We start from the raw sequence: 10,254 nt of genomic DNA, 5'->3' as shown, positions 1-10,254 counted from the left end.
AAAAAATACAACCCCCCCAAAAATTTTATTTTTTTATTTTTTTGTAAGCCAAAAGTTATTGCAAAATAAATTTGTCTTCACTTTTCTGATAATATAGTTGTTTTCTGTCTTGTGGTGGTTTTAAGCTAATTTATTAGGTGAAGGGACACCCTCAACCCCCCCCCCCCCAAACAAAAAAAATTTACCACCCAAAATATTGAGGCCTTTTGTAATTTTAAAATTGGTATTAGTGGTAAAAGTTGCGGCACATACAGGTATTAAGTAAAATTTACAGTTTTCGTAAAATAGTTATCATATACTATGCTGATTATAACATGCATAAAAACTATTTGGAAGGGAGTTCCCTTCTTGTCTCGGTCAAAGATGCTAGTAAATATTTTGAGTAGGGGAAATGCCTTTGGCCATACACATGCGCAGCTCATTAACTTGCACAGTTAGGAAGTTCTCAGACAAAGGTAGTGCAATCAAAGGGTGATTGCCTATTGTAAGTTACTTAACCTAATATCTAGTAACACATCCCATTATATGGGGTTGATGATCTGGATTCTCTAGATGATCACTTAAAAATAGAATGAGAATCCAGCCCTTACATGGTGAGTTGGTGCTTCTATATTTCATATTTTATTTAACTTGATCTGTTATTAGTTGGAAAACCAAGGTGAAATAAACAATGTTTCTGCAGCATTCAGTACTGCAGAGGAGCAAGATACATTTTTGAAGGTATTATTATCTATAATAGATAAAGATTTAATTTCATTTATTGAAACTTAAAAATATTTTTATTTAACATTTGTACATCAACCATGTTTTTTAATGAAAAACTGATTTGTGTTTCATACAAAAATATGCTTAAAGGAAGCCTGTAAGAAATACACCTCTCTAACTGCTGAAAGATTGTCACAAGTAGACCCAATATCCAAAATGTCAAGCCTTCAGATTCAATAACTAAAAAGTTAGAGGCATGATCAAAATGACTATTTTAGTTATGTGAAAAGTTTTAAAGTTTCCCATTGCTCATGATAGAAATTTCAAATTTACTATGAAAATGGGTATTTCATTGAAATATGTATTCAGTTACAGGCAACCTAACTTTCTGTTGAAAACAAGCTTTTTATTTTGATTCGAGGCAGCGTAATTTAACATTGAAATTTCGACAAAGAGCAATGGAAAACTTTCAAGATTTACGTACACTTAAAATTTCATCTTGAAATGCCTATAACTTTTTTTGTTATTTAAGCTAAAGACTTCAAATTTATGGCACTGTGTCTACTTGTGGCAGTCTTTAAGCAGTTAGATCTGTGTAAAGTGTAAAGTGTAAATCTTGAGAAAACTTGATTTTTAGCTTATAATAGTTATAATGTTTTAGAAAGATGAAAAATCTAGCAGCTCTGATTGTGAAAGTGAAGATGGTATTGATGTTGATATGGTAAATATATTTTTTTGTTCCATGTAAAAATGCTTTTAGATTATTTAGCAACCTTAAATCTAATATAATTTGATTTGCTTGATACAAAAAAATCACATTTTTTCTTTAAAATTTCTCAAAATGACTGCAATCTATTCCAAAAGAGAAGGATTGCATGCATGCAATCAAAAAAAAACTATAAATCTTAATAACAATTAATTTCCTTGATTGTTTATATTCATTTTAGGCTAAGGAAGGATTCCTCACAAAAAGATGTCCATGGTAAGTATCTTTAAAAACAAAAAAGAATTCATGAATTTGGTTTTTTTTTTCTGTCTGTACTTCATTAATGTATTTACTATTTATGGGTTTAGATAGAGGGACTAAATTTAATTTTATTTTCCCAACTTTGTTATAAACATGAATATTTTTTATGGTTATTTAATTTTTCTTAAGTTTTTCAATGCTATGCAGAAAAAACATTTAAATTTATTCAATGATATTATGATAAGTATTTCACAAAATGAGTTCTTTCATTAAAACATTGTTGTCAAACCTAATCTTTAATTTTGCTTTCTTTTTCTTTTTAAATATTTATATCTCCTTCTTATTAAAATCTTTATAAAATTTTCTCTGAATGTTTAGCTTGTAATTTTAAACAGCTGCTAAGAAATTATTTTATTCTATTGTTACTGAAACTGTTTTTAGCCTTCTTTTAAGGGTATATCAAAAATATACTATGACACCAGTATAATCATACTGAAGAGCTAAAAATACAAATAGGAACCAAAATCACAATTTTGGGGAATTTTAAAGTTTATTTTTTACTATGGACTGAGAAAGTTTTTACAGACCAGAAGTTTTTATGTATTTTGGGGTAGAATTCTTTGACTCATAAATATTATATTCTAGTATAGAGTAAAATTAAGTCTTTTGATTTCATTTATCAAAATTCATAAAAAAATTAATTCTTAACAATATATCAATGAATTAACATAAACATGTATATGGTTTATTAACCATTTAAAACAAATAAAAATTGGCGGTAAAGGGTTAAATATGAAAGATAGGTTAACAACAATTTAATTTATTATTGTCAAGAAGTTTTATTAATTTGTTAGTGGGCTTAACTTATTATACTACAGGAAAAGAAATCTTTGTAAATAATTTTAGTTTTCTGAAGCCATTGCATTTGTTGACTGGGGCAAATTTGGTGTTCTTGGTTCTTGATGTATGTTTGCCTGCCTGGGATTTCACAAGTGACATCATAGTTACCACCAAGTACTGGATGAATGCTAGTTTTGATTGGGTAAAAATCTTTTGATAAATAAAATTATAACATGATTTAATAAAATAACTTTAAAGATGTATCCCTGCTAAATCTAAATGTACTTATATCCTTATAATAAATTAAGAGGATGTCTGTCTATTTGTTTGTTCCAAAGGATCTCACTAACTGCTGAACCAATATGATTCTCCTTCACAAGGTGCTTCTCAAGGGTCATTGGAAGGTTTATAACTATTTTGGGGGAGGGTACCACCACCCTCCAAAGAGAAATCACGCCTCCTCAAGTTCCCCTAGAGGCCTCTTGGGGCATAATGGCTAGTCCATATGATAAAGTAATAGGATTTTTGTGTGTACCAAAGGATCTTGCTATCTGCTGGACCAATATATTTCTCCTTAACAGGGTAGCTTTAGGTAGGTCCCAGGAAGGTTTATAACAATTTTTTTTGGGGAGGGGTTAATTTAGTTAAACCACTTCTAAAGTGCCCCTAGAGGCCTCTATTAGTATATATTTATATCAAATTGCAATATTCAATACCTTTTTTTGATTGTTTTAGAATGAATTTGTGGATTATACTCAGCAGACAGGAAATAATCAAATTATATTTTCTTCATATTTCAGCCTTTAATAGGAGTCAAGTTCAGAGGTTAATTCTTAAAAAAAATTTGCCTCACTAAAATCAGTTTTTTGTAGATATTTTAGTATTTTGGTAAGATAAAATGCTTTGTTTAAAACAAAAAAATATTTTTGCTCTTTACCTGAATGACCCTGTCAGGTTTGCTGGCATTCTGTGCCCGCAAGGATGGAGATAATCAAAAAATTCTAACTCTCAGTTATGTGTCATACCCATATTTAAAAAGTCACTCAGTTAAAGCACTCTAATTTTTGCACACAGAAAATGAGATAGAAAACCAACCATTAAGGATTAAAGTTTTAAAAATTTGATATATATTTGGAATTACTTAGTTATTTAGAATTATGATAAAAATTTTGCTAAATTTGTTATATATTGTGACTTAAAACTTCTATTTTTAAATTTGCTACAGTACCCAAAAAATCTATCTACACAATTTTGTGCTAAACAAACTTTTAGATTTGTTGGCATTTCTCATAACACAGATGTAGTTAATAAAATGGAATTTGTAAAATAAGAGATAAATTTCTGCTTTTTTTACTGTTGTTTAAAGTCTTTAGTTTGGAAAAATAGCATGAGGTACCCTAAAATCAGAGGAAACAAAATATGTGAATGAAGTGCCCTATTTTAATCTCCATGCCATCTATTGCTTTTAGAGGCAAAATTGCCTTCTTGTTAGATTCCATTTAATTATCATTTTATGGTGTATTGGATATCTAAACACTATTTGGTATTTGGTCAGTGTCAAGAAGTATTAGTGTATACAAAAGGGCAGGGTGAATGAAATATTTCCCCATATTATTTATACCCTAGTGGTTATTAAATCTGACAAGTACTGACAAAACCTTGTCTAATCTGAGTTTTGTCAGGTTTTCCTCAGGTTTTAATCTGCCCGCCCCTCATCAACAAACTCTGACATTTGATTACATTTCGTCAGATTGTAATCTGACGAAACCTGTGTTTTTGCACAAAACCTCAGTAAAACTCAGATTACTCAGGATTTGCCCCCAAATTTTTAATCTGTCAGTGGGGATTTCAGATTATAATCTGACGAATCTGACTCAATGTGAGCAAAGTTCAGGTGATTAAGATCATAATCTGTGATTAATTGGACTCTCAAAATTTGCCCAGTTAATCCTTTATCTGACATTTAATGACAAACAGTCATACTCTAACCTGACATTTGATGACAAACAGTCATACTCTAATCTGAAATTTGATGACAAACAGTCATGCTCTAATCTGACGTTTGATGACAAACAGTCTTACTCTGATCTGACATTTGATGACAAATAGTCATACTGCTAACTGACTTTTAGTGACAAACAGTCATACTCTAATCTGACATTTGATGACAAACAGTCATAATCTAATCTGACATTTGATGACAAACAGTCATACTCTAATTTGACATTTGAAGACAAGCAGTCAAACTCTAATCTGACATTTGATGACAAACAATCATACTCTAATCTGAAATTTGATGACAAACAGTCATACTCTAATCTGACATTTGAAGACAAACAGTCATACTCTAATCTGACATTTGATGACAAACAGTCATACTATAATCTGACATTTGATGACAAACAGTGATACTCTAATCTGACATTGAAATTTTAGGACGAACATTTATTTTTCATAAAAAAAAATTACTTTTCCTGATCATCCCCGAAAAACGGCAAATAACGGAAACCACCATTTTCGGCGGTTACTGCAGTAAAACGGCGGTTGGCGGCGCCAATTATTATTTTTATCTGTTTATTGTTGCTCAAGGATGTACCAAAAAAAATTAATAGGTCTCTAGCTGTAATAGAAGCCACGATAATCATGATATATGTCTGTAGTAAAAGCCAGACATAAATCGGTCATAAAGTCGGTCAGGGAGCAGTCAAATGGTCATAACACCACTTTTCTCAGAAGATCATTGATATCTAAGTATTCACCAAAAAAATTTTAGGTTTCTACCTTATACACAAAAGTCATAATGTAGAAATAAAGATTTATTTAGATTTTTTTCTAAATTTGGTGCCATCTAACCGACTTTGACAGGACGCCACGACTGACACAGACCAGATATCCTTATAAGATCAACTCTTGCCGACGTATAATTACTAAACTTAAAAAGTCATAAAGTCACAACCAACAAAATCTCTATCTTACCTACAAAAAACTGACATTGAAAAAACTAGAGGTGGGGGTCAATATGACCCCCCCCCCCCAATCTGTAAGGGTTAATGTTGTGTGGGTGAGTTGCACCTGGACTGAACAGTCAACTTGTCAACTCAAGGCCAGACTCTTGGTCCTTCACCTCATACCCGTAGTACAGTACATTACAGACAACCAACCCTTTGATTGCACGATCTTTGTCTGGAGATCCTAACTGTGCATGGCAATGACTTGTGCCTGTTTTGGGCCAAGGCATTCCCCCTACTCTGCATTTTTTTTATGTCCTGTGACAAACAATGCAGGTAGGTACCATTATTAATGTCTTTGGTATGACGTGGATTCGAGTTGCATCCTTCCCAACAATTTCCTTGACACTTTAATTAGAACCTGTGGGTCATTTACACGTCAAACTTAAAGGTGGAGAGTTAAGGTTTCGTGATTTTTTGGTCATGGTGTTATTGCAACATTTAATGCAACCAAAGCATGAACATGATGCTGTATCAGCAATGACTGAAGCCACATCAAATCCTAGGGACTTTTCAATGCAACCTAGGATTTAACATGACTCCTAGTCATTGAACTAACAAACGCCACTAATACACTATTGAGCTACTACACAATGCTAGTCCAGAATGACTTTTCAATCAACCTATGACCTTGTGCATCATAACAAGGACCACCCATGCTTACGTGATTTAGGGCTAAGGCTTCCCCCCTACTCTTACTCCAATCTCTAACGCCTGAAAGAGCAGCAGTAGGTGCTAATTTTACAACTTTAGTATGAATTCTGGTAACAATGTGTCAGAATAGGTAATTACCCCAACTCTGACTCTATGTCACTAAATGATATATGAATTCTGGTAACAATGTGTCAGATTAGGTAATTTCCCCAACTCTGACTCTATGTCACTAAATGTCATATATGACTTTTAGTGATATTGTGTCAGATTAGGTAATTTCCCCAACTCTGACTCTATGAAATGTCATATATGAATTCTGGTAACAATGTGTCAGATTAGGCGATTTCCTCAACTCTGACTCTCTGTCACTAAATGTCATATCTGACTTTTGGCAACAATGTGTCAGATTAGGTAATTTCCTCAACTCTGACTCTATTTCACTAAATGTCATATATGACTTTTGGTAACAATGTGTCAAATATGGTAATTGCCCCAACTCTGACTCTATGTCACTAAATGTCATATATGAATTCTGGTAACAATATGGCAGATTAGGTGATTTCCCCAACTCTGACTCTATGTCACTAAATGTCATATATGACTTTTAGTGATATTGTGTCAGATTGGGTAATTTCCCCAACTCTGACTCTATGAAATGTCATATATGAATTCTGGTAACAATGTGTCAGATTAGGCGATTTCCTCAACTCTGACTCTCTGTCACTAAATGTCTTATCTGACTTTTGGCAACAATGTGTCAGATTAGGTAATTTCCTCAACTCTGACTCTATGTCACTAAATATCATACATGACTTTTGGTGATATTGTGTCAGATTAGGTAATTTTCTCAACTCTGACTCTATTTCACTAAATGTCATATATGACTTTTGGCAACAATGGGTCAGATTAGGTAATTTCCCCAACTCTGACTCTATATCACTAAATGTCATATATGACTTTTGGTAATATTGTGTCAGATTTGTTTCCATTGCCAAAAATGAGAAGTTAACCTGAAATAATGTCACTAAATTTCAGATTGAAATCTGAACTTTGGTCAAATTTTGTCATATCTGAACTTTGGTAACAAAGAGTCATATTGAGACAGATTTAAATCTGAAATCTAGTGACTGTGGATTTCTAATCTGACCGAAAAGGGGTAAAAACTACTAGGGATATATGTATGAAGATTTGGTGGTGCCTTAAAATAAGGGAAGGCAGTACAAAATTTACCTCATCAGAGAGTAAATTTTGTAGAACTCAACAAATTTTTATTGTCATAATAATAATTATGTTAAATAGAACATTGATACAGGAAAGGCATTAGATTTACAGAGGGTGCATTTATGTGGCATTGTAATAAGTATATTTTCTAACTATAATTATTTTCTGTACAAATGTCCTATTTTACAAATTCATTATTTTTTCAATGGTTATTTCATTACATACTGGGCCCTATTTTTCTAGTCTATGATGATTTGAAGGCGCCTTTGAATAAGGGAAGGCTGTACAAAATATACCTCATCAAATTTTGTAATGTAAATATTGAACTCCCTTTTAGTGGTAAATATATAGAAGCATGATCAATCCTTGGGAAATTTAAAGGGACTGTGAATGTAAAAATTTCTCATCATAGTATTAAATCTTAACATTTTCTAGGCACCTTTTACTATACTGATCAACCAAAAACGTCCTATTAACAAAAATATGAAGATTTATGACTTGATTTTATGGTATTTTGGGAGGGAAAACTGGAAAGACAATGAAAATCTGAACGTTTTTAATTTTTTCAAATTGTTTCTTTGGATATTTAACTTGTCATAGTTTAAACAATTTATTTACTGTTAACCCATTAGTGACGAACCGGCTTTTAACGCTCGGTTCCAGAAAATGCCAAAAAAAACTAGTTCACAGTTTCAGGATTGCATCATTCTTAGTATGAATCCCCCCTCTACTACCCTGGTTTTCATTTCCCCCTGGAGCAGGCAGTTTTGGATACTTCCGTTTGCAGGTATAGCTCAACAAAATTTGAAAACCAAATTTGAAGACGAGTAAAGATACCTGCTAGTTTTATTGCCCTGCTTGGCACGAGTAAAGATACCCGTCCTCATATAATATCAAAATTTTTGAAACTTCTAGGAAACGGGCTTTTTTAACCAAAAAGAGCCATCTTAACCCATTAATGACGAACTGGCTTTTAACGCCCGGTTCCAGAAAATGCCAAAAAAAACTGGTTCTCAGTTTCAGGATTGCATCATTCTTAGTATGAATCCCCCCTCTACTACCCTGGTTTTCATTTCCCCCTGGAGCAGGCAGTTTTGCTTACTTCTGTTTGCAGGTATAGCTCAACAAAATTTGAAAACCAAGAAAAACGAGGTGATTTTAAAATACCCCTCCTAACTTTTTTGTTTATGAAGTAAAGTTAGTGATTTTTTTCGTGAAATTTAAAGTTTATTGGCAACTACATTCATTTGTGAAATCGTTTTATTCAAATTATTATTTTTTATATGATTTTTTTATCATTTAATTATGTTCTATATAACTCCGGTTCGGCACGAGTAAAGATACCTGCTAGTTTTATTGCCCTGCTTGGCACGAGTAAAGATACCCGTCCTCATATAATATCAAAATTTTTGAAACTTTTAGGAAACGGGCTTTTTTAACCAAAAAGGGCGGTACCTATAGCCAAAATATATGTGATATAAATTGTTTTGTATGTTAGTTGTAGCTCTATCAATTACATGAGGTTATGTAGTTTTCAATTATGGATCGTATCGTAGTTTTAAAAAGTGTTCATCTCACTTTGGACGTTCAAAAATTACATTTTAAATTTTTTGGGCCAAATAACCGGGTATTTAGGACAAAACCGGGCTTGAATGCCGGGGGAAAGCACCAAAAAACGCCAAAAACGGTTATTAAAGCCAAACGGGTTTCTTTACTCGCGCCGAACCGGGTTTTCCTGCAACTTTCCTGTGCACGCCACCAGAGCAAAACAAAAAAATTGGAATTCTGTTTTTACCATTATAAAGCTTCCCTGAGATTTTCAGCTCGATCGGTCCATAAAAGTGGCGCTCGGCACTAATGGGTTAAGGATTTAGTTAAGGATGACATAAAATAGCCAATTCATGTTTCAATAATGTAGTAATTAGGTCTAACCGTCTACAAAGGGATGAATCTCAGAGGTTATTTGAAGGGATAATATCCTTTTTTATTCACACCCCACCCGAAGGTGTGTTAGGTTAGAAGAAAAAAACCAGCAGAAGTACTATGGGAAGGTACTAACTCAATTTAGGGAAAGCATGTTCTGAACTCACTATAAGGTCCCAGTACATCCAGTGTAAAACGTTGAACCTTTATTATTTTCAAATTTGTAATTAAAAGTGGACAAGAGATGAGCCAACTGAAGTTACTTGGATACTTATAAGAAAACCTTTTTTTTGTTTTGTTTTTGCATTTGATATTAATAAAAATTGCTTATTTTATCACTTTATAAGTAAATATACATTGGTTTAACACAAGGATTATGTTAAAAGTCAGCTTTAATTTTAATAAAAATAGAGAACTATGTAAAAACGTTTAGTTTTAGCTATAGAAGGAAAGGTATTATCCTCTTAGGAAATTTTTCTCCAAATTTGACAATTTTTATACCCCCCCCCACAGAAAAACCGCCCCCTTGCCTGACTAGCCGCGGGCGCTCGGCCCCCTAGCCTGCCTAGCCGCGGGCGCTTGGCCCCCTAGTTATATAACCTAACCTAGCCTTACCTAACCCAGTCATTTAGTTTGGGGGGGGGGAGGGGGGAGGGTATAAAATTGAAAAAAATTGAAGAAAAAAAATCCTAAGAGGATAACGCCCAAGGAAAAAAAGACAATTAACTGCACATTTATATACTGCTGAATTTTTTTTCCAAATCTTGCATAGTAAAATTCTCCAAAAAAAGCTGTTTTTTAAGAAAACAAGAGCCCATTTCAGATTATATGAATGAGATGATGTCAAGGTTTGATAATCAGATGAGAAATTTTTTCATTCACAGTCCCTTTAAGAACTTTTAAAAATATTTAAACTATAGATATTTTGTTTGTTTT

General features: G+C 32.9%; 1 long non-coding RNA gene across 1 annotated transcript; it reads left to right on the top strand.

The window, feature by feature from the left end:
• The first annotated feature begins 401 nt into the window (after positions 1-401).
• LOC145307336 (uncharacterized) lies at positions 402-1,687 on the top strand. Its single transcript, XR_013875400.1, has 3 exons — positions 402-720; positions 1,367-1,426; positions 1,653-1,687. It is a non-coding gene; the product is annotated as an uncharacterized LOC145307336 (long non-coding RNA).
• Positions 1,688-10,254: the final 8,567 nt, after the last annotated feature.

The sequence above is a fragment of the Acartia tonsa genome, chromosome 15, assembly GCF_053477335.1.
Source record: "Acartia tonsa isolate MP-2025a chromosome 15, ASM5347733v1, whole genome shotgun sequence".
Classification (NCBI taxonomy): Eukaryota; Metazoa; Arthropoda; class Copepoda; order Calanoida; family Acartiidae; genus Acartia; species Acartia tonsa.
The sequence above is the reverse complement of the archived record's forward strand: the minus strand, read 5'-3'. Positions and strand labels throughout refer to the sequence as shown.